General features: G+C 38.7%; 1 long non-coding RNA gene and 2 pseudogenes across 1 annotated transcript; all 3 read right to left on the reverse strand.

The window, feature by feature from the left end:
- Nucleotides 1-2,538: 2,538 nt before the first annotated feature.
- On the reverse strand, nucleotides 2,539-5,238 carry LOC149570854 (uncharacterized; annotated as a pseudogene).
- A 411-nt stretch (nucleotides 5,239-5,649) lies between these two features.
- LOC149570855 (uncharacterized) lies at nucleotides 5,650-6,106 on the reverse strand. The gene is made up of 3 exons (XR_016358369.1): nucleotides 6,046-6,106; nucleotides 5,855-5,927; nucleotides 5,650-5,742 (listed from the first exon to the last, which is right to left on the reverse strand). It is a non-coding gene; the product is annotated as an uncharacterized LOC149570855 (long non-coding RNA).
- An 8,228-nt stretch (nucleotides 6,107-14,334) lies between these two features.
- LOC149570856 (chaperone protein dnaJ 20, chloroplastic-like) overlaps nucleotides 14,335-24,656 on the reverse strand; it is a 30,933-nt pseudogene continuing 20,611 nt past the window's right edge.

Consider the following 24,656-nt stretch of genomic DNA (forward strand, 5'->3'; position numbering starts at 1 on the left):
CTACTCCTATGTAGGGTTTGGACTGCACCTGGAAATGCAATTTTCTTAGTCTCTGTAATGTTCTCTTGCACAATTTCTTAGGGTTTTGACTAGTTTTAATTGCAAGAGGCTTCTTTCTAACTATACCTTATAAGATTATTGTCTCTGATACATGATTTGCAAATGTATATGAGCAATATCTTTATTTTATGAATTTGCATTTGAACGATCGCTCAATGTAAATGTCTTCTATCCTATTACTAATCTACGATGATTATATAATGTATTGCTAAACAATAACTATGATATGAACCTCCAATTGATGATGGTCAACTCTCTATATGGTGGTGATGGGTCCTCAATCAATAAATATCGTTTATATAAACCTATATTTAAATGACTTACGCAATATGATCCATGTTATAATATATATTGATCTGCAATTATTACTACAATTATAGACCTACAAGCAATCAAAGAGTCGCTATCAAATGCATTTTAATTATGATCCTTATTATATCGATCTGCAAGTTGATGCTAAATGCCAGATTTTGACTTAATGGATGACTAGATAGTAGACACGAAACTGATCTGTAATTTGGTAACACTGCTTCTAATATCTGCGATGATCCGATTTTGTCTCAAGGAAGGTTTGATGTAATAGCCAATCTGGAATTCTTATTGCTTTCTCTGATTTGGACTTTATGATCATGCATCACATGTATGGGAGGCTATGCCTCAACCGGGTTGTTGTTCTTGCTATGATTTTTAGGATACTGAATTCTTATGGATATGTTTCTATTTTAAAATGCTGCTCCATCTTCATCAATCCAAATATTGGTGTGAAGTAAAATAAGAAATGTTCGAAGATTGTGATTGGAGACATTAATCTGCTTCAACACCTTATGAATTGAATGGTTACAACTTTTATTGGGAATGGAAACATCACTATCGTCTCCTAATCATACCTTTCCATATGATCATTTGTTATTTATACAATTCTTAATCGATGTTTGTATATTACTGATTATAATTGTTGTGTCAACCATACATTGAATAACTTTTTGACTGGTTAGTTTGTTCACTGATTACATTCATCTCTTTGGCAGCAGTAATTGATATCTGCTGGGTTGACTGGCTACTTAGTCTTCCATCAATGAATTTTAGTGATTAATTGTAGTCAAAATTGTATCACTGAAGGAATCTATTGCCAAAGTTCTTCAACATTTATTTGCTATTTAACTATAACTCTCATGTCAATGTAACATCAGTCTTGTATGTTATTTAAAGTTTGAACTGCCAATGGAGCTCGATGAATACTCACATATTTCAATTGACTACTCCACACAAATTAATTACCACTCAAGATTCAACATCAATATATTTGATTTTGTTTCTACATATGATATTTATTCTAACTGCTCTTTTGAATATGAATACCCTTCAATTTCTCTGATATCTCATTCATGAAAAATGAAAATAGTCAAAATACTCATTTACTGATGCATGGTGAATTGGTCTTATGACTAATCAAATGTGTCATTGTTGTTGTTTTCTTACATTAATGGTTTACATACTTTCTGTTTTCTTGCATTGGTGGTTTTGTCTCACAGTAAGATCTTGTTGCCTTTATCTAATATATAGATATCATTCAATGAATCTCAATCCTGATAATGTTGATCCCTTGCTGGTAATCCACAATCGATCTTTAGTGATTGTCTATAACAAAATTAGCAGCATTTGGTATGCTCTCATGCATCTCTGTTATCACATATGAGAACATGTTCACAGCAACTGAATAGTATGCAAGCCTTTCAGCCACCTCATTCACTGCAAAGTATCACATGAATTCAACATCAGTATCATTTCATCTAATTTGAGTAAAAACACATTTAGAGGACAGGGCTATTAAGACTGTAGATTGACAACACATTCAAAGTAATTAAATCACAATTCAAAACTCAAAAAAATGAGAGACCATATAAAGATTATGTTGTTGAGGAAGTGCTAAACTGTTAATCCACACAAAAAGATTAAACTTACTGTCATTTGTTTAATGTTCTACATAAAGACAAGACATAACGGTAATTTATAAGTCTCTTATTTGAAAAATCTTGTGTCAAGTTTACTCAAACATAACACTTAACAAATGAATAAATAATAATGATAAATGAAACTGTAGATGTTACTTGACACAAGTCTACTCAAACATAATGCTTAACACTTAACAGATGAATAAATAATAATAATAAATAAAACTGTAGATGTTACTTGAAACCAAGCATTGCTTTGATTTCAGAATGTGCTAGTCTACTATACCTATAATGAAAGGTGATGCCTTCCATCCCCCTGTTCTTTTCTTAGCAGCTACATTCCCTTTCAAGTCATATGCTATATGTGGAACATGAACAGATAATTTTGCTCTCCTCTCCATCGCCTTAATAAATTCAACAAGGGTTCATAAATCACAATAAATTGAACTCCATAGAACTTCCATATCTGGTATTGATATGTTTGAGATTGATGGTTGTTTGAAGCATCCAATGTATAGCTTTTCCTTCATGTCATTTTTTTGCTGATAATCTCAAAACAAAAAATTATAAGAGTTGAACAAAAAAGAAGCAAAATAAAAAAGAATTGTAGTGTTAGTAAGAAAAATCTCAAGAAAAACTATGATGTGACTTGGATTATTCTTTGCTTCAATAAAGAACGGAAAGCACCTGCCATGAGCTGTCCGAGTAAAAACAATTGCATCTGCTCCCAATCTCATTGTGCTTGTTTTAAAGCCATTACCATCTGCATACACGAATGGATAGGAATTGATTCAACAATGAAAGCAGCCAAGTACAGTCATGCAACTATCAATTAAATTGATTTAATAAATGTGATTTTCCCCAAACAAATGCAATCTAGTCTTTTATGCAATGGTAGGCGTAGCTAATCTTCCTTTGAATTACATTGGCCTATGGTAGTGTTTGTGTTCTTCATAGAATATCCCAAGCTCATGCATTGTCGAATACAATCAAGATCCATGCCCCCTCCATCATCTGCCAAAGAAATACACGATTTTCAACTAGTCTATACTCATAAAAGTAAATACAACCGATTTGCACAAAGAGCTGATCATTTTATCATTACACAGTCCATGAAATTGCCTCAGTATACTGCAGTTCGCCCAGGCTAAATCCAAATTGGAACTGTACCCACCCCTGATTCCAACATCCCAAGTATGGATCCAGTAACGTAATTCCAAAGCATGTACCACAAGTAAATTCAGGCATTAAATTGCAACAAGGATTGGAACACCAATTGGTATATCTAAACCAAAAAACTTTAGAGAATGGGTGAGGCTAATGACATAACAGTGTTAAAGGATGTGTAAGCAAAAGCCCACATAGAAATTGCTTGACTCAAATTCATTTTAATATGACCTTTCGATATCATGAGTCGTGGTTCAATAAATTAAAATTATGTACCATTTATTCTGCTGTACTATAGTTAACAACCTAAAAGATTCTCATAGATAGACATTAGGCATTCAACACTTCAAATACTCTTTGTTGCAGGCATTTAAGAACTAGCCATTAGAAGCAACTATGCCTTCACTCACTTAGATCAAGCTTATTTTTGAGGCTCTATTTTTCAAACTCTTCAAAAGGGAGGACAACACTCTTTTACAATGTTACTGTGACCTTTTAGATATTACATTCACAGATTGAAGTTTACATTGATAATTCCCTGAAAAGTATAAACTGATAGTTAAAAATCTTTAGACAATTAAGTGCACCATAATACAGAAGAGTTGAATATCATACCGAGCTGCTTGCTCGGAGAAGTTCCTGCCTGGTTGTCGCTGTCATAGTCTATGAAGATCTCCTCCTGGGCAATATTCCATAACTAAACATGAAAACTTTTCAGTTTGAAAGTGAACATATAATGTTGGAAGAAAAGGATGATCCAGCATCTGAAGTATTTCTCTTTCTGTCTGCGCCATCAACATCTTTTTTCGACTGGCCAAAGATCCATAATTCATAAATTTAATTGCAAAATAACACCTTGTGCCATTTAATTCTAAGAGATACACATTGCTTGTGTCACCTTCTCCCAATTTCTTCAACAACCTAAAATGTTTCAAACCTAAACTTCCATCCTGCATCTTAATAGTACGGATGGCTTCCCATCTTGAATCATTTGACATATAAGGCCTATTGCCATTACTGCTTAAACTACTGCAACTGCTCTCGTCACTCACGCCACTGCTGCTGCTACCTCTGCTGGCCCTACTATTTGCAATTTCAATGTAATCTGTCCTGTCACTACATTTTGATCCGTGTATAGCTTTTCCCATATTAGATTTAGTCTCACTGCCATTATCAACACTAATTTCTCCATTGTTACTTGTTTTGTTAGTGACTATCACCCTGACAATATCTGAGTTGTTTCTATTGCCTTCAGCATCAAGACCACTACTAACAGGCAACAAGGTCCCTAATGCATCTTCATTACCTTGTCTGTTTGCCCTTTCATTAGTTCGGCTACTTCCAGCTTCTGATGAACATGCTGCAGAAGAAAGTGTTGTGCCAATTAGAGATGAAAGCTTTAAAGAACATGGTTCTGATGTCTAAGAAGCACCAGTTCCCCTTACTGATGATTTCAAAATGCCACCTTCTAACTCGTGAGAAGTGCCTTGTGTCCAGGTTATGCGTTTAGAAGTACTTGGTTCTAATCCATGGGAAAATACAACAGCTCTGTATCTTTGTTTTATTGAACCAACATCTCCTAACTGAGATGTGACAGGTGGTTTTGAGAGCCGTTTCAAAGAAGCTAGTTCTGATGCCTGAGAAATGCTCATTCCTCTTAATGCTTGCTTCAAGGTCATTGTTTCTGATATGCTTGCTTCAGATGCCCGCTGAATCCCAACCCTTAAAGGTTTTTTCATGGGTGATTTTCCTGATGCTGCTACTCTCTTAGAAATGCCCTTTTCCCTTGAAGAATGCATTGAAGAAGCTGGTTCTATTTCATTACTGGAACTTAATGCTTGTAAATCTTTTACCAAGCTTGACGTGCTAGACAGTAAAATATCCACACCATTCAATTGTTTGTTTGATGTAACATCTTCTATTTGGGATGTGGTTTTAACTGGTGATTGTCTTGTGCTACCTGGTTTGCTTGAGAATTCTCCCCCTTTAAGGACATTTTATAGCCATTTGATTCTTGTGAGAATTCAGTACTTCCTTCCATTGTCCCAGGCGTTGCCATCAGATTGTTAAACCTGTTTAACTCTAAGTAGTTGTAAACATCAATGTGACGTGTAATACGCATTCATCTTTCACTAAGATTGGTTATTCACAAGTCTCTTTCTCTATTGTCATTACCCCCTGTCAAAATCAATACGTCTACATGTTCCATAATTAAATGAAAAATATGCTCCTATCAAGATGTATTCCAGCTGTTGCTAAGCATAGTCCATGATCCTGCCAACAAAAGCCTATGAAGATTTGTCAATTTATCTATAGTTTGCATTTGAATGCGACCATAAAACTAGATCAGGAATCATTGAAATTCAACTGATATTCCATGCTCCAAACAAAGCTATATTAATCTTGATTCTTATGTTGAATGATTGAACCTGCTTCCCATATTATAAGTTCATGAGAGCTTGCACCCAAATGTGCTCAATCCTTAAGACTCAAAAGGTTCCTACATTCTTTAAAAATCTGGGCAACATATGCACCTCCTGCAGCCTCCTCTACTAACCTATCACTGCTCATAACATCAAATTGTTTAAAGCACATAATGGAAATTGCAGCTTTTATATGGTGATTATCAGAATGGTAAAAGTGTAATCCATACCAAAAGTTCCTTGGAAACCAACCTGTCAAAAAAGTAATATCCCAAGGATTCTGATATAATCTTTCCAACAGTTGTCCTTCCACTACCCATCACTCCTGCACTTAGAGAGATTTTTTCATCAAACTCTATTCACAAAAATGACTTCTGCAATCTATGGCTCTAGCTTCTCCCTGTTTTATAAATATATTTTTGGGTGTTGTAATCAGGACTCACCCACAAGGAATATACATCTTCCTTTTAATTCTGGAACAAGCACATCGGCCTTCTTCTGCATCAGAAATCTCTTATCAGGAAATTGAAATTAAATATATGCATCTTCAAATAGGCACAGGTTCTCAATCAACAATAGCACTCACGATAGTTGAGAAAACTGTGTGATTGTATATAACTAGGAGGTGTTAAATGTAAATATAAAACATGACACTGTGTGTACTACTATGCGTACAATTTTTTTTTGCCTTGTGATAAAATGTCGGATTACCAAATAAAAATTGAAGCAAAATAGACACAGCTCCTAAATCTTCAACTCCCAAAACTTGATAAATTTACTAATTTTAATACAAGGTTAGTTACAATTGAACTTTTGATATTTGAACAGGCACACAAGGATAGAGGAATTTTATTAGGATTCAATCAAAGAAGGGCACAGATCCAGTTTTACTAATGAACAAAATATAAATATATGAAAACAAAGATTTAGTTGTTTTACTTAAGTGGATATTCAGGGGGATAAACAGCCACTTTGCTGAGGCATTGTCAGAAAGCCTAGGCAACTAAAGATTAAACCACAAGAACTTGAAAAATAAATCAGCTTATCCAATCAAAGTTTGAAAAAAAAAATAGAATTTGAAAAATCAAATAGAAAAACAACAAAGTTCAAATCCTCAACCATTAGATTTAGATACCATAAAAGATTAAAACATTTACAGGCAAAGACAAACTACAAATCATATTGAAGAGAAGCCAAGGCAACCTCAACATTACATAAATTGAAGATAACCCATGGCAAGACTTGTTCTAGTGATCCTAACTTCCTCATCACATAGATATTGAAGAGAGACCAAGGAAAACTGCTTGTTCTAGTAAGCCAAACAATTCTTCTTGCAGGCACTAACTATTGAAGAGAATTGAAGAGAACCCAACGCAAAACTTGTTCTAATGATCCAAACTGGTTTTAGATGTCAATCTTTCTTTTTCATCTCATAATTACATATTGATTCAAGCCAAGAAATATTTCCTCCTTACACCAGCAATGGGAAAACTACAGAGAAGGCAAAACACAATTTATTAAACAATACTGATGGAACGGAAACAAACAAACACAGTATCTGTTTCACAACTCTGTGAACAAACAATTCTGCAGAATGGCAGTTTTCAAAGTTCTTCTCAAATTTTGGATTAATATTTCAAGCAAGCTCAACTACTAATTACCAAGGAACTACAAGTTTAGTTTTCATAGTTCCAATTAATTAAATAGGTTTTCCAATGCAGATAAATGTTGATAAACTATTGTGTCCAAACATTTGGCTATATCTTTCTGCTTGGTTAATGTCTACTAAACAGATTAGATATGGCTAACTCCTAACATTAAAGGCCATTATAGCCTAATTATCTAATTTAAGTGTCAAATGCAATTCATACCATAAAACACTTGTTCATATATGACACCCACAGACTTGCATGGAAACAGACATGAAAATCAGTACTGTTTCTTAAACATCTCAATCATAGAAAATATCACCTAGTTCTTTCATACCAAGAAAATTCACTATTTAAATTGACGTGAAATGTTACTCTGTGAGAACCCTTTGGTGACAACATAAATTATTTATTGAGATTAGAAATTTCTTCCTGCAAGTCTATTGTAAATACCAACAAGATTAAACCATAGAAATTGTTAATTCTAATGTTATTAGAAGAAGAAAATAAATGGGGGAGGATGAAGGGAGGTTAGGAACTGGAAGCGACTGTGTGTGAGGGTTTCGGAAGCTTGTTTTGCTACCATTGGGCTGTGCATGCTTAGGGAGACCTTTTGTAGCTTCAGTATTGGACGATTATTGTTGTGCAGGGTTTGCATTTATTGTGGCAAACAAATTTTAAGAGCTCTTTTTCAACGTTTGCCTGCTTGGCTATTATGGCTGCGAGTGGGGTTTCCACAAGTCTCATTCTTGTTAGAGCCTCTGGTTGTGATGGATCTTCTCCTGGGGTGCGGTCACAGGAGAAGGAGCCATTATATGTTAGCGAGCGCCAAAAGTTAAATAAAGTTAATGGTTGTTTTCCGCATAGCCAGGATCGACCTGTGGTGGTTATTCCTCTAGAAGCGGGAATGGAGGATGTGGAATATTTGGCCACACATGCATTGATATGCAAGTTTCTTGGTATTCGAATTTCCTTGGCAGCTCTAGAAGCTTGGATTCGCCATTCATGGCAAGTGGAAGGTGATATGGACATTATGTTGGCTGGGAATAACTACTTTTTGATGAATTTCTCTTGCATGTCAGATCAAAATCGGGTCTTTGAGGGAGGCCCATATTTTTATGATAGAGTAGGTCTTTTTATCAAACCCTGGCATCCGGGGTTCAATTCCATTGAGGATCTTCCTTCTTGAGTTCCTGTTTGGGTCTGCTTGCCGTGAATTCCTTTGGAGTTCTGGCGTGAGGATATCTTGCAACAGATTGCCACTGTGCTTGGAAAGCCGATTGCTATAGCCCACCAATCTCTGGACCAAAAGGTTATTTCCTATGCCCATATTTGTGTTGAAATTGATTTAAATAATCCTTTGCCAGATTCTCTAGAAATTTGTCTTGGCTCTTCTTCTTGGATCCAACAGCTAGACTATGAATCTATTCCCTTTTGTTGCCGCCTTTGTCATGTGTATGGTCATTTACAACATCAATGTCCTCAAGCCTCCAAAGGCAATGATACCCCTGTTGGGTTTTCTGGCCCAAGGATGGCTAATGATGGAAAGGGGAATGATCCAAATGTTAGTGGAAAAGGAAATGCTCAGTTTGATAGTGCAGGCATAGGGAAAGCTCATATGAACACTTCAAGTTAGGGGCTAGGGCCCTCCAGTTCTACTGGTCCTAATAAGGATGGTTTTATCTCGGCTCAAAATCATGCTAAGGGGCGGGGTCAAAAATGATCTCAGCTAGATCGGCAAGTGGACTCAGGGTTTAATCGTTTTGAGGTTCTTGACAATATGGCTATAGAAGAAGGTATTCTTATAGAGGCTCAGGGTGTAGCTACTGGTTTAGAGGGGAGGAATTCTACTCTTACTGGCAACCCGGATGTTGTAGTTCAACATATGCCAAAGAATTCTATTGGCCCTGAGTCTGGTGACCTTGTGGTTTCTCCTGCTCCACAGGAAAAGGATGATGTTCTTCTGGCAGATTTGGTTAAAGATGTGTTTGCCTCTGGTAAAGGAAAGGGATCTTCTCTTGCTTTGGGCCTGATGCAAAGACCATTTAAGAAAGTCTCTTTTACTACTCCCTCAAGAGTTGGGCAAAAGCAAGATAAAAAAAAAATTAAACTTACAGGCGATTTATTGGTAGAGTCTGGGGTTGTCAAGCCCTTGGATGAGCATTTTCCCCACTCTACTCAATGATTATTCTCTCATGGAATGTGAGGGGGTTGAATAGCATCCCTAGACAAAAAGCTATTCATGATCTTATGGTTCAACATTCTACGAATATCCTTTGTATCCAGGAGACCAAGCTTTCAGTGGACTCCATGTTTAGATGTGCTCCTAATGTTTGGTTTCTAGGCCAATGTTAGTGTATTGGTGCTTTGGGGAGCTCTGGTGTTCTCGCCATTAGTTGGGATCCTAGGAAAGTTATGCCACTTTACTGGGTTTCTTGCCTCTTGGCTCTTTCAATGGTTGCGTCCTCTTTAGAGACTGGCGAGATGATTCTTGTTACTAATGTGTGTGCTCCTATTGATCTCCTTGGCAAATCTAAGCTCTGGGATCATATTAAGCATGTCAAAAGCTGTCATCCTTTCTTGCCTTGGATTGTGGCTCGAGACTTCAACTCTGTTCTCAGTTTAGAGGAGAAGAGGGGTGGGCTAGCTTGCTTGGGTCCTTCTTCTAAGCTTCTTCGACAAAATATTGATCTTTTACATCTCTCTAATGTCAAACCTCTCAATGGGCTCTTTACTTGGAACAATCGAAGAGTTGGTAATGATGCTATCTCAGAACGCTTGGACAGGTTCCTTGTTTCCTGCTTTTGGAATTCTGGTTCTCTTTCGCTCTCTTCTAAAATTCTTGATTGGAGAGGTTCTGACCATTGGCCTATTAAGCTCATAGCTAGTTATGTTGCTATCCCCAAGAACCCTCCCTTTAAGTTCCAGCTGATGTGGCTTTGAGACTCTTCTCCTCATGACTTAATGGCTCACTGGTGGAGATAGGGAGGCCCTGCCTATGGCACTGCTATGTTCTCCTTCTCTAAAAAAATTCAATTTGTTAAAAGGAAGCTGAAGCATTGGAACTGGAATTGTTTTGGTAATCTCCATATTATGAAGAAGAGGGCTCAGGATCGTCTTGATGTCATTACTAGGCAGATTCGGGATCTGGGTTTTTCAGAAGCTCTTAGCATTGCAGAATCCCAAGCTTTTGCTGATTTAGCTGAGTGGGATCTTAGAGAAGAAATCTATTGGAAACAGAAGGCTCGAGTTGACTGGCTTCAGGAAGGGGACAAGAAAATTGCATTTTTCCATAAATCTGTGCAGGCTCGACATAACAGGAGTTACATTTCTTCTCTTGTTACTTCTGATGGGATGCGTCTGACTTCTTCTCAAGCTATTTCCAAGGAAGCTATTCAGTTTTACTCGGCCCTTTTTTCAGATGATTTACCTCCACCAGAGATTGAGGAGAATACTATCTTGTCTTGTATTCCCTCAGTTGTGACTAGGGAGATGAATGCTTCTCTTATGAGGCCAATTACTATGTCTGAATTGGAGGGGGTGGTCTTCAGCTTGCGGAAGGGCAAAGCTTCGGGGCCGGATGGTTTCCCTATTGAATTATTTCAAGAATTTTAGGATATTATCAATCATGACCTTTTGGATGTGGTTCAAGAGTCCTTTTCCAACAAAGAAATGCTTCGGGCCTTGAATGCTACTTTCTTAGTCCTTATTCCGAAAAAGGAAGAGGCTAATCAGCTGGACTTTTTTAGGCCCATTGCTCTTTGTAATGTGGTCTATAAAATCATCACTAAGCTCTTAGTAGAGAGGCTTAAAGTTTGCCTTCCTATGGTTATCTCTGAGGAACAAGGGGGTTTTGTGGCAGGAAAACAAATTTTGGATGGGGTGGTTATTGCTTTTGAAGCTATTCACTCTATGTGTACTTCCAAGGAACATGCTATGTTTATTAAGCTTGATATGGCTAAGGCTTATGACAGAGTCAATTGGGATTTCTTGTGGAAAGTTCTTCTTGCTTTTGGCTTCAGTCAAGATTGGGTTAGATGGGTTCTTAGCTGTGTTACTACTCCTTCCTTCTTAGTCCTTCTTAATGGTGAACTGACAGAGCTTTTTGGGGCTTCTAGAGGTCTTCGTCAGGGAGATCCCATCTCGCCTTATTTGTTTATCATTATGGCTAAGGGACTTGGTCGACTTATCAAGTTTCATGTTTCCCAAATTTTGATTCAAGGATGGCAATGGGGAAATGGTTTTCCTACTCTTTCTCACCTTCAGTTTGTTGATGATATTGCCCTTACTAGGAGAGCTCAGATTCAGGAAGCTAAAGCCTTTCGGCTCACCTTGGATTCTTATTTGGCTGTCTCTGGGTAGAAAATTAATAACCACAAGTCCTCTATTTTTTTCTTCAACACTCCTAAGCCAATTCAGCGGAGGATTGCTACTATTTTGAGATTTCAGATTGCGTCTCTCCCTCTGACTTACTTGGGGGTCCCTATTGTGGTGGGTAGACAACCTAGGCTTTTCTGGCAAAGCTTGCTTGACAAAATTTGACAAAGGGTCAATAATTGGACTCAAAAGTGGCTTTCTACTACTGGTAGGGTGACACTCCTTCAATCTGTAATTCAAGCTCTTCCAATATATAGAAGCATGGTTTAGGCTGCCCCAATGTATTTTCTTAAAGAATTTGATGCCCTCTCTCACCAATTTCTTTGGAGTAGTAATTTACAACATACCAAATGGAGCCTCATCAATTGGGATACTATTTGTAGGCCCAAAAAGGAAGGAGGCCTTGGCCTTCAGTCTGCTATCTTGTGCAGTCAAGCTCTTGCTGCCAAGCTCTATCGGTGTTGGTGTACTAGTCAGTCTCAACTTTGGGCCCATATCCTATCACACAAGTATTTATCTGGTGTTGACCCTTCATAATTTTTTAGGTTTTCTCTTGAGGGAAGAGGCTCTATGGTGTGGCATACCCTCAAGATTGGTGCTCACCTAGTGTAGAGAAGTTTATTTTGGATTTGCAACAAAGGCACTGAGGCTCTATTTTGGAGTGATTCTTGGAATGGGCATCCTCCTCTCCTTTCCTCTCATCCTCACTTGCAGGCTTTTTGTGATTCTTTCCTTTCTGCTGGATGGAATAAGGTGGCTCATTATAAGGAGGCTTTTAACCTGGGGATTGCTGTGGGTTATAGATGGAAGAATTCTTCTGATTGGCCTCTGGGTGGCTCACTGCAAGATCGACTGGAATTATCTCAGATATTGGCTTCTAGGGAGTACAACTTGTTGCAGGAACCTAATGTTTTGGCTTGGGAAGGTGCTTCTTCTAGTAAGTATTCTATTTCTTCTAGGTACCTTGCACTGACAAAGCAACTTTTTGGTGGGGTGGAGGGCTCTTGGTGGAAGAAAGTTTGGAATAGTTTTTCATGGCCTAAGTGTAACTTTTTCCTCTGAATTTTGGTTTAGAATCGTTGTCTCACTTGGGATAATCTCTACAAGAGAGGCTTCCAGGGGCCTTCCCTCTGTGTTCTCTGCCGCAATAGTGAAGAGACTGTATCTCACCTTTTTTTCCAATGCCCCTTTGCCAAACAGATTTGGCACCTTTGGTGGAGTGTGTGGGGATGCACGTGCTGGCATGTGTCCTCTTTGTCTAAATTTTGGGACTGTTTGGGCCATTTCGCTTCCAAGACTTCTTTTCTTCAAGTTGCTTGGACTATCGGCCCTTCCCTTATTTTATGGCATGTTTGGCTTGAGAGGAATAGAAGGATCTTTCATGATTTGTAGTTTGAGATCAAGCACCTGTGGGGGAGAATTGTTAATTCTCTTTAGGAAACACTCCTTGCTAAATGTGACATTTGTGGGGGTTTGGATCCTATTGATGCTGGTATTTACTCTCACCTCTCCTTTCCTCTTCAGGGTTATTCTCCCTCGATCCCCCACACCTGCTCTGGGAATTGAGCTAAGCAACACCCTTAGTGAGTTAATTGTTAGGGACGTTGGTCTCCTCCTGAGGTGGGCACTCTTAAAATCAACACTGATGATTCTTCTCGAGGAAATCCTGGTCCGGCTGGTATTGGGGGAGTTGGGTGTGATAGTTCTGGTAATATCCAGTTTTTGTTTTCTACTTACAAGGGTTACTATACTAATAACCTCATGGAAGCCCTGGCTATCTTGGTTGCAGTGGAATAGTGTTTTCTATGTGGCTGGAAAAGAATCCTCTGTGAGACTGACTCGCAGGTGGTTGTGAACTTATTGCATAATAGGAACCTTGTACATGTGGATTGGCATTTGGCTCTGGTTATTCAGCAGATCATCCAGTTATGCAATTCGCTTGATTCTGCGTCCTTTATGCATATCCCTCATGAGTGGAACGGTGTGGCTGATTGTTTGGCTAAATGGGCCTCTGAGAAGGGGCCGGCTTGGAACATTCTTGATCCTAGGATGCTTCCCCTTGATTTATCTTAGATGCTGGATCAACTTGTGGACCAGGATAAAGCTATGTAGTTCTCTTTGTTTCTTGTGTTGTTCAGCTCTCTTTGATATTCAATAAAATTTTTACCCCTCTTTTAGTCAATCATAGAAAATTTCCTAAAGAAGAAAACACATTTGCTAAATTGCATTCATACCAAAGAAATTTATTCCTTAAGCATCTCAGTCATAGCCTAAAGCACATTAATACTAAAAGTCATCTCACTAAAATTCTTTCAGATGTTCTATTGCTTCACTTTTTATAAAAAACTAAAAGGTATCTGCATTTATAAAAATCTCACACCTCTGTTAAACAAAAGCTCTCACCTATGTTAATAATAATGTTAGGTATAATACAAATGGACATGTTGAAGCATATCCTCACTATTTTAAGCCAAAATTATTTTCCATTAAGAAAGATATATAATATAAGTCATTGCTTCACTCTGGCATCAATTCACAACTAAGGAAACAACTACAAAATAAGCTTCAATATTATATGTACAATAACTCATAACAACTTACTTTCGAATAACACAAGCTTGCCAAGTACTATAAGAACTTAGAAGTCAAAAGTGGACCAATATCCGGGAAGAAGGTTTCAAGCCAATGCAACTTTTCATGCTTATGAAGGTCCTCTTTTGCAGTCCATAAAATAGGCTTTTTTGTTAGAGAAATTTGAGTATTATCTAATTACAAGTAGAATTCCTCTTTTGACGCATCTTGGTAGCCCAAGACAATGGTTGACTCCCATTGTTCACATCACCTCTCCATTTTAGATTTGAGAACTAAGCTTCCCACCTTGATTTCCATTCTTCTTTCATAAGTTCCTACCAGAATTCAATAACTAAACTCAGTATGGAATGGTAAAATAGTAAACATTACTATTATAGAGCACAAACCACATCTTTATCATGCACAGAACAACAAAACATGATTATGGAAGAAATAAAATATTTAATGCAAGAACCCCTGACAACTAAGAGGTACATGAATCCTATTAATCAAGCTGGGATCAATAATGTCATTATTGGTACTCAGCATATGTAGTCCTTGAATATGGGAAGAGGAATTGGCACTTCAAAGCTCAAATGTATTTACTTTTAATCAAGAAAGTTATAGTTCTCATTCCATGTAAACATCATCAGTATAAATATATATTATATATTTTGAGGTATTAACTGGCAGCGAAGTGATATGACTTGGACTCAGAGGGTTAAAAGCTTGAATAAGAGTACACTTTGCAAGTTGTCAAAATTTTGGCAAAGAGTTGATTTGACTGGTTTCACTAAAGAGGTTGTCAAAGGAGTATTAATTTGGAGAAAAAGTTCAATTAAAAAGGAATTAAGATATATTACCGTATTTAAAAGCTGATAAATTATGGGAAGATCTTATTCAACAACAAGATGTTGAGTTGATAAAGTGAGAATTAAAGCAGACCAAGATGCAGAACCCAAAACTTCAACAAATGGAAGAACCAATTTTTATTATTCCAAATTTAGATGTAAAAAGGCATAGCCACAAAATCAACCTTCACCCACCATCAACCATTAAAGCATGAGAAAAATATTATAGGTCGTTTAAACCAAAATAAAATGCCAAAAGTTACAAGAAAGCCAAGAGATATTATATATGATGGATATTTAAGCAAAGAGAACTATACAACCAAATCTCCAAAGACAAATAATGACAAAAATATGAGTCAACAAGTTGTTAATGGAGAGTTAGATATGAAAATAGAAATTTGTTGTGAGGTTCTCACACCATCGCCCCAAAACTTTGGGGACCCCTCCTTTTTTTTATTGCCTTGGCAAATTTTTGAGTTGTCCAAAAATTTTGATTTAATTTTTTGAGAATTTAAGTCTCGGACACCTTTAGGGCAGAGGGGAGAGGGTTAGACTTATTTTCACCCAATTTCAACTTGATTTTTTAGAACTCCCAATTTCATCCTTAGGCCGAATAAATTTCAAAGAAAAATGAGAAGAACCTCCTTATAGCAATATCGTGAGAATGCTCCAAATAACAGAATACAAAGTGATAGCAGAACTCAGAATAAATCTACTGATCGCAGGCCACTTCGAGGGGGTAACCTCCTTTGAGCAAGCTCAATACAATAAATTCGTCCGTACCCATCAAGGGCCTCAACCTATTCTTATATATTGGGTACGATCTAGAAAAGTAATACTACCTATGCATGTGGGATAATAAAATAAACTCACGGGACGACTTACAAAGCATATGCGTCCAACAACTCTACTCTAACAAAATAAACAGAAGGAACACACAGGTTCCTAACATCCCCTCTCCCTTAGAAAAAAGCTTTGTCCTCAAAGCTTAAGGTGTGGAAATTGTTGTTGAATCTGAAGAAGGGGTTCCCAGGTAGCATCCTCTGGTTGCATGCCATGCCACTGAATCAAGACCTCAGAGATGGAGCGAGAGCGAAGCTGGCGAGTGCGCTGGTCAATGATTGCCACCGGCTCCAGGATAATGGATCCTTCCGTATCCATTTCAGGGAGAGTAGTTTGTGCTCTGACAGTGGTACCCAGAACTTTCTTTAGACAAGAAACATGAAAAACTGGATGAATGCGGGAAGAAGGAGGAAGTTCCAGTTTATAAGCAACTGAACCAATCTTCTGCAGAACCTGATAAGGCCCATAAAATTTTGGGGCCAGCTTATGACGCCCTTTCAGCTTTAGGGAGGATTGTTTGTATGGCTGTAGACGAAGAAAAACCATATCCCCAACTTGAAATGAGCGCTCAGAACGGTGTTGATCTGCTTGCTGTTTCATCCGATTACGGGCCATGTGAAGATTATCCTGTAAGGTACGAAGAATCTGATCCCTGCTGCGGAGAACTATGTCAACTGCCTGGACTGGTGAGCTGTTGGGAGTGTAGGGAAGGAGCACTGGAGGTGCCTGACCATAGACTGCTTCATATGGAGTCATTTTAGAGGCAGTGTGGTAAGAGGTATTGTACCACCATTCAGCTAAAGGGAGCCACTTGGCCCACTGATGTTGCTGTTCGGAAGTGAAGCAACGAAGATAAGTTTCCAAGCATTTATTGACAATTTCCGTTTGACCATCAGTTTGTGGGTGATAGCCCGAACTCATCTTCAGTTTGGTGCCAGTTTTCTGAAACAGTTCAGTCCAAAAATGACTGGTAAAAGTTGCATCACGATCAGAGACAATGGAAGAAGGGAGTCCATGAAGACGAAATATCTGGTCCATGAAGATTTGTGCAACAGAGGAGGCAGTATAGGGGTGGCTGAGGGCACAAAAATGACTATATTTCGAGAGACGATCAACCACAACCAAGATCACTGTCTTGCCACCGGATTTAGGAAGCCCTTCAATGAAATCCATAGAAATATCAGTCCAAATCCGTGTAGGGATGGGCAATGGTTCGAGCAAGCCAGGAAGGAGGGTCGTTTCACCCTTGTGGCGTTGGCAAGTATCACATTCAGCCACCATCTGTTGAATCGTCTGTTTCATTCCTTTCCAAAAGAAGTTTCTCCTTGCTCGCTCATAAGTTTTGAGGAAGCCTGAGTGCCCTGCTGAAGGAGAAGCATGGAGTTCATAAAAAATAGCCTGATGTAGAGCTGGGTTCTGAGGAAGCACTAGCCGACCCTTGTATCGAAGAGAAGCACCATCCCAAGAGTAATGTGGTATAGCAGAAGGATTATTGGCTAGCTGGTGAATGATTTGAGATAAAGAAGAGTCACTGTCATAGCCCTGCTGAACAGACGCTAACCAATTGGGAATGGGCTTAGAAATAGCGGAAAGGGAAGCTTGATTATCAAATGTGCGAGAAAGAGCATCTGCCACAATATTCTCCTTACCCTTCTTGTAGGTGATCTCATAATCATACCCCATGAGTTTGCTGACCCATTTCTGTTGTGTAGGAGAGGATACCCGTTGTTCCAGGAAGTATTTCAGACTTTGGTGATCGGTTCTGATGCAAAAATGACTCCCTAAGAGGTATGGCCGCCACTTCTGTACAGCATGCAAAATAGCCATCATTTCTTTTTCATAAGTAGAGAGGGCTAGATTCTTACCAGAGAGGGCTTTGCTAGTGAACGCAATAGGATGGTCATCTTGCAGGAGAACAGCACCCAATCCATTGCCGCAAGCATCACTCTCAATAGTGAAGGGTTTGGAAAAATCTGGCATCGTGAGAACAGGTGTACTGCACATAGCCTGTTTCAGTTGTTCAAATGCAGTCTCAGCAACAGGGGTCCAGGAGAAGGCATCCTTTTTTAACAGAGCTATCAATGGTGCTGCAATTTTCCCGTAATCTTTGACAAACTTACGGTAGTAGCCAGTCAACCCCAAAAAACCCCGAAGGTTCTTGAGAGTTTTAGGATGCGGCCAAGTTTTCATGGCATCTATTTTTGTAGGATCCACCCGCACTCCATGGTGTGCAACAATATGCCCGAGATACTCTACTTCCTCCTGGCCAAACACACATTTAGATAGTTTTGCACAGAGTTGATGATCAGAGAGAAGTTGCAAGACAAGCTCCAGATGATGGAGATGCTCAGCCCAAGTTTTGCTATATATGAGGATATCATCAAAGAAGACCAGAATGAATTTCCGGAGGTATGGTCGAAATATGTTATTCATCACTGCCTGAAATGTTGAAGGAGCATTCGTGAGGCCAAAGGGCATGACTAAAAATTCATAGTGACCATCATGTGTGCGGAAGGCAGTTTTAGGTATATCCTCCTCATTAACCCGAATTTGATGATACCCAGAACGAAGATCTAACTTGGAGAAAAAATGAGCCCCATGAAGTTCATCAAGAAGTTCATCAACAACTGGAATGGGAAACTTGTCCTTTATAGTGAGATGATTAAGTGCTCGGAAATCAATGCAGAGTCGCCATGACCCATCTTTTTTGCGAACAAGCAGAACTGGAGAAGAAAAGGAACTGGTACTAGGGCGAATAATACCTTGCTTCAGTAAGTCACGGACAAGTATCTCGATTTCGGTCTTCTGATGAAATGGGTAGCGGTAGGGCCTGATGTTGGGCGGAACACTGCCAGGAAGGAGCTGAATACGGTGGTCCTCTGGACGAGAAGGAGGTAATCCCACAGGTTCAGCAAATATACCAGAATACTTGTCCAAAATGTGTTGGAGATCGGCAGGAGTGCTAGAGACTGCTGATGGCTGCATCTGAATGGAATGGAGCTGAGTGATGACACCATGTGAATTCTTCTTAAGAAGTTTTTCCATACGGTGTGAACTGATGATGCTGAGAGACCCTGGTTGTAAGCCTTTCAAAGTGTGTTGGTGCCCCTCGGCTGAAAACTGCATCCAAAGTTCAGCAAAATCCCAGAGAATGGGGCCAAGAGTGCGTAACCATTGGGCACCCAAAACCACATCACAGCCACCTAAGGGTAAGGCAAACATGTCAGAGCGCCTGTTATAATCTCCAATAGAGAGACGCACATTGCGACATTTCCCTTTACAAGGTAAAGTGCCCCCATTGGCAATCATGACTTCAAAGCTAGAGCAGGGATGGATAAAGCAATCAGCCTGTTTGGCTATGCGTGGATCAATGAAGTTATGAGTGCTACCAGAATCAATGAGTATAGTAAGAGGGATCTTCTTGAAGAAACCCTGGACCCGCATGGTTTGTGGAGTAGTGACTCCTGCCAAAGCATGGACAGATATCTCTGGTGGAGCTTCTGGGGAAGGAGGTTCAGGCTGGTGAGGCTCAACCTCAGCATCCACTGTTTCCTGAGCATCTACATATTCTTCCAGTTCCGGTGGAGAATCCACATCCAAGAGATAGAGCTTTTGCTGAACACATCTATGGCCCCGAGACCATTTCTCATCACAATTATAACAAAGCCCTTTGTCTCGCCTAACTCGCATCTCTGTTTCAGACAAGTGCTTGATCGGAGTAGTTCTGGGAGCTGGTATGACTGGAGGGTTGTGAGAACCTGTATTTCTGAATGGAACAAAATTAGATCTGGAGCGTTGTAGAGCACTAATCTTGTCTTCCGCTAACTTAGCCAACCCAAGGGCTTCCATCATTGTAGTAGGTCGAAACATTTTGACTTCTGAGCGAAGTGCATCCTTCAGACCACTGACAAAACAACTACGGAAGAATTCATCAGACAAGCCCTCTGTGTGATTAGCTAATTTTTCAAACTCTGTCTGGTATTCTCTTACAGTGCCTGTTTGACGCAGTTTAGTGAGTGCTCCTGTGAAATCATCAAAGGAACTAGGGCCAAAGCGCTCCAAAATGAGGGTGCACAATTCGCTCCACGTTGGGCCTACATTAGCCTTGATGTACCAACGGAACCATTGAAGAGCTTCATGTTCCAAATGAAAAGATGCAAGGGAGACTTTGTGGTTATCCAAAGTATTATGCAAGTTGAAATACTGCTCTGCCCTATAGATCCATCCAGTCGGATCAGAACCATCGAAGCGTGGAAAATCAAGCTTTGGTCCACGGAAATTGCCAGAAGAGGACCCAGTATCTCCTGAATGGTTTCGGCTCATGGCTGACTGCTGAAAGTTAAGACCCAGAATTTTGTCATCCAGATCTTGAAGTCTGGTTTTGAGGGATGCAATGTCCTCTTCCATGATTTTTGCTCCTGTACGCGTAACAACCATAAAACAAGGTTTTTTTTTTTTTTTTTTTTTTTTTTTTTTTTTTTTTTTTTGAAATGGGTAGAAGATGAGAAACAAAAACTTTTTTAGTTACGGCAAACTTGGATTTGGGTAAAACTCATATAGGAAATGGGTGTTCGACGGGTGGTGGGAGACTATCTAGGGACAAGGGAAAAAGAAAAATGAGGGTTTCAAGGGTAGGGAGGCGAAATGAGGCGAACAGTCCAAGAGGGATAAGGGAGCAAAATGAGGAATTGAATCTTGTGGCTCAGTTTGGTGGCGATTGGATGAGAGGTGAAAAAGATAGGGCAAACCCTAAAATTAGATAAATGAGGGATTTAGGGCTTTGATATGTAAAATTTGGGGTTGGGTCGCCAAGGAAGGAAGTATGCGAAATGATATTGCAGACGTTCTGCGGAAGTATGAGCAGAAACAGAAAGCAAACAAGGAAGCTAGGACTAAAAAACAGAAAAAATTTTACTTTTACTTTTTTTTTTTTTTTTTTTTTTTTTTTTTTTTTTTCCCTGAATAGTCGACTTAGAAAAATTCACTCACAGACAGAACAACTGAAAAGAGTTATTGCAATAACAAGAGATATTAGAAGTGAGAGGAACCTGAAGGCCACGACAGAAAAAAATTTGATGTAATTTCCACCCAGCGAGCCCAAGAGAGTGCTCTGATACCAGATGAGAAGAACCTCCTTATAGCAATATCGTGAGAATGCTCCAAATAACAGAATACAAAGTGATAGCAGAACTCAGAATAAATCTACTGATCGCAGGCCACTTCGAGGGGGTAACCTCCTTTGAGCAAGCTCAATACAATAAATTCGTCCGTACCCATCAAGGGCCTCAACCTATTCTTATATATTGGGTACGATCTAGAAAAGTAATACTACCTATGCATGTGGGATAATAAAATAAACTCACGGGACGACTTACAAAGCATATGCGTCCAACAACTCTACTCTAACAAAATAAACAGAAGGAACACACAGGTTCCTAACAAAAAACACTCAGCAAGATAAAATTGTAAATTTTGTACTTAGACAATTTTTTGGAAATTTGGATATAATTGTATAAATTTAAATAATTTTCAAAAAAAGAAATTTTTGTTAGATTTAAGTTATTTGGAAAATCTTGAATTTTTTGATGAGAAAATTAATTTTTGTGAAGATGAAATCTGTAATGTCCCTTTACTGATTTTGCTTGGTATTTCCAGCCTCAAATCAGATCTTTAAAATCAAACAACCAATATTACAAAGATCTGCCAATTTCCCAATAAAACCCAAATCGGGTATGTCCAAATTAGTGCCAAAAACTTCACAACTTCACAAATTATTAATAAATCTGAGAATGAACATTTTTACAGAAATTTCAGCAGCATAACAGCCTACAAAATGACATTTCTAGATTTGTATAGCCTTTACACAACAGCTCACAAATGTAGGACAAAACTATGCTCAATCGAGCTCCCAAAATTAACACACAATGCTCGGAAACACCACAAAAACACTCATAAACTATCTCAGAAGTCTAATCACGACCCAATACATATATTCAGCTCTATTTTAACATCTTAAAGTCTGAAATACAGCAGCAACCCAAACTGATATGAAACACTCAACTGAAAACACCAAACTAAAACCAAAAATAACCCCGAAAACCCACAAATCGGCACTATTCAGCACAAAGGAAAACTCTGTATGAGCATGCACATGGAATGGCTTCAAACTCCTGTCCTTAGCCTTCCTGAAAACCTGCAAACTCCCGTTCTTGGGTCTCCTTCTCCACAGGTTTGGCAGCCTCTGAAGAACAACAAAAAAATTAGCAAAAATCAAGTTCTGGAAAATGAGCCCAAAATGCCTCCAAACCCCTTAAAAGAGGGCATAACCCTAACTCACGTCCAAGAGGGGTTAATAAAATATAATTTAATAATAATTTTTATTTATTAGTCCATTGGTTTCCAAAGATTAGCCCCTTTTTTTGAAACGTCACCTTTTTGAAGCCTGCATGCCTTAGCAAAGTTTATTATTATTTTAATTATTTGAAAAGGGGACATGACAAGTCCTCCCCTCCCAAATATTGCTTGTCCTCAAGCAATGAAGGTTGGAATTCTCAAGAATATGGGCTCCTTCCCAAGTTGCATCCTCTAGTGGTAATCCTTTCCATTTGACCAAATGCTCTATGACGCTCCTATTTCTCAACCTTTTCTCTCTTGTATCCAAAATCTCTTCTGGTATCAAAACTAATTTCCCTTCATCATCAAGAGGTGGTAATTCTGTAGATACTATGGTTTGCTGGCCTAGAACCTTCTTTAAGCAAGATACATGAAAAATATTATGTATTTTGCTGTTTGGTGGGAGCTCCAATTCATAAGCTACCTCTCCTACCTTCTTGATGATTTTATAAGGCCCATAGAACCTTGGCTTGAGTTTCTCTGCCCCACTCCTCTTCAAGGTGCTTTGCTTATATGGCTGAAACCTAACAAATACCAAATCTCCCACCTCAAAAGATCTTTCAATCCTTTTCCTGTCAACATATATCTTTTGTTGGTTCTGTGCATGTTGTAGATTATCCTTGAGGGACCTTATTATGTCTTGGCTTTGCTTGATGAAATCACTTGCTGTGGGTACTCTGCTATTAGAAAGTATTAGATCAACAAAGGAAAGGGCATCATAACCATAAAGAGCATGAAAAGGAGGCATACCAATAGACATGTGATGAGATGTATTGTAACAATACTCCCCTAGGTGTAACCATTTCACCCAAGCATGTTGTTGATTTGAAACATAGTTCCTCAAATATCCCTCTATCCATTTATTAACTATCTCTATTTGTCCATCTGTTTGAGGGTGATAGCTAGTACTGGGAGTGAGTTCAGTTCCTGCCAAATGAAAGAGCTCCTTCCAAAAAGAGCTAAGGAATCTACTGTCCCGGTCATTAACAATGTTTCTAGGCAAACCATGTAATCTAAAAATTTCCTTGAAGAACAATTCGGCCACTTGTGATGCCTTGAAATCAGATGTGATAGGAAAAAAATGTACATACTTAGTTAGTCTATCTACCACCACATATATGCAATCCTTACCTTGAACCTTGGGCAACCCAGTGATGAAATCCATGGAAATACTTTCCCATTTTTGTTTGGGAATATGAAGTGGTTGCAACAATCCAACAGGAAAATTTTGCTCACTCTTGCTTTGTTGGCATACCATACATTCCTTAATATGTTTAAGGACATCCTCCTTCATACCCTTCCATGAAAACCGCTCTCAAATTTGCCTGTATGTCTTGAAGTATCCTTGATGACCAGCCAAAGGTGTGTCATGAAAGGCCCTCAATATCCTCTCCTTAGTTTTTGACCCTGGCACTAAGAAGAACCTGTTCTTGTAATAAATCAATTCATCAAAAACCTTGTACCTGTTATCATCCACTAACTTATCCAAAATCTTGGTGGCAAATGAATCTTTAGCATACTCTAAAATTATGGAGACTTTCCAATCAGCAGAGATAGATGATAAGGAACACAAAGTGGGCTTTCTTGAGAGAGCATCAGCAACCACATTATTCTTTCCTTTCATGTATTCAATATCAAAATCATAAGCTTGCAATTTGCTTACCCATTTTTGTTGGCGATCATTCAAATCCCTTTGGTTCAAGAAGAACCTAAGGCTATTATGGTCTGTCTTTACAATGAATCTCCCACATACTAAATATTGTCTAAACTTATGAAGTGCATGCATGATTGCCAACATTTCCTTATCATAGATGGAGTAACCTTTCTCTGATTGATTTAATTTTCTACTCTCAAATGCTATTGGATGTCCCCTTTGAGTTAGGACAGCCCCTATACCTTCTCCAAAAGCATCACATTCAACAACAAAAGGTAAAGAGAAATCTGGAATTGCAAGCACAGGGCATGAACTCATTACCTCCTTAAGCTTATCAAATGTTTTTTGTGCCTCTTCTGTCCAAACAAAAGCTCTTTTATTTGTCAAATCAGTCAAGGGGGCAACAAGCTGAGAAAATCCCTTGGAAAATCTCCTATAGTAGCTACACAACCCGAAGAAACCTCTCAACTGTGTAAGATTAGTGGGTGGAGGCCAATCCAAAATTGCCTGGATTTTTTGTTGATCAACCTGTACTCCTTTAGAACTTATAATATGTCCCAAATATAGGATCTCTGTCAAACCAAACTCACATTTAGATAGCTTAGCATAGAAGGATTGCTGCTCCAAGATTCCCAAAACAGTGTCTATGTGCTTTAGATGCTCTTCCCATGTTTTACTGTATATCAAGATATCATCGAAAAATACCAAAACAAATT

Source organism: Cupressus sempervirens, chromosome 2 (assembly GCF_028749045.1).
Source record: "Cupressus sempervirens isolate cs-2001-9-10 chromosome 2, ASM2874904v1, whole genome shotgun sequence".
Classification (NCBI taxonomy): Eukaryota; Viridiplantae; Streptophyta; class Pinopsida; order Cupressales; family Cupressaceae; genus Cupressus; species Cupressus sempervirens.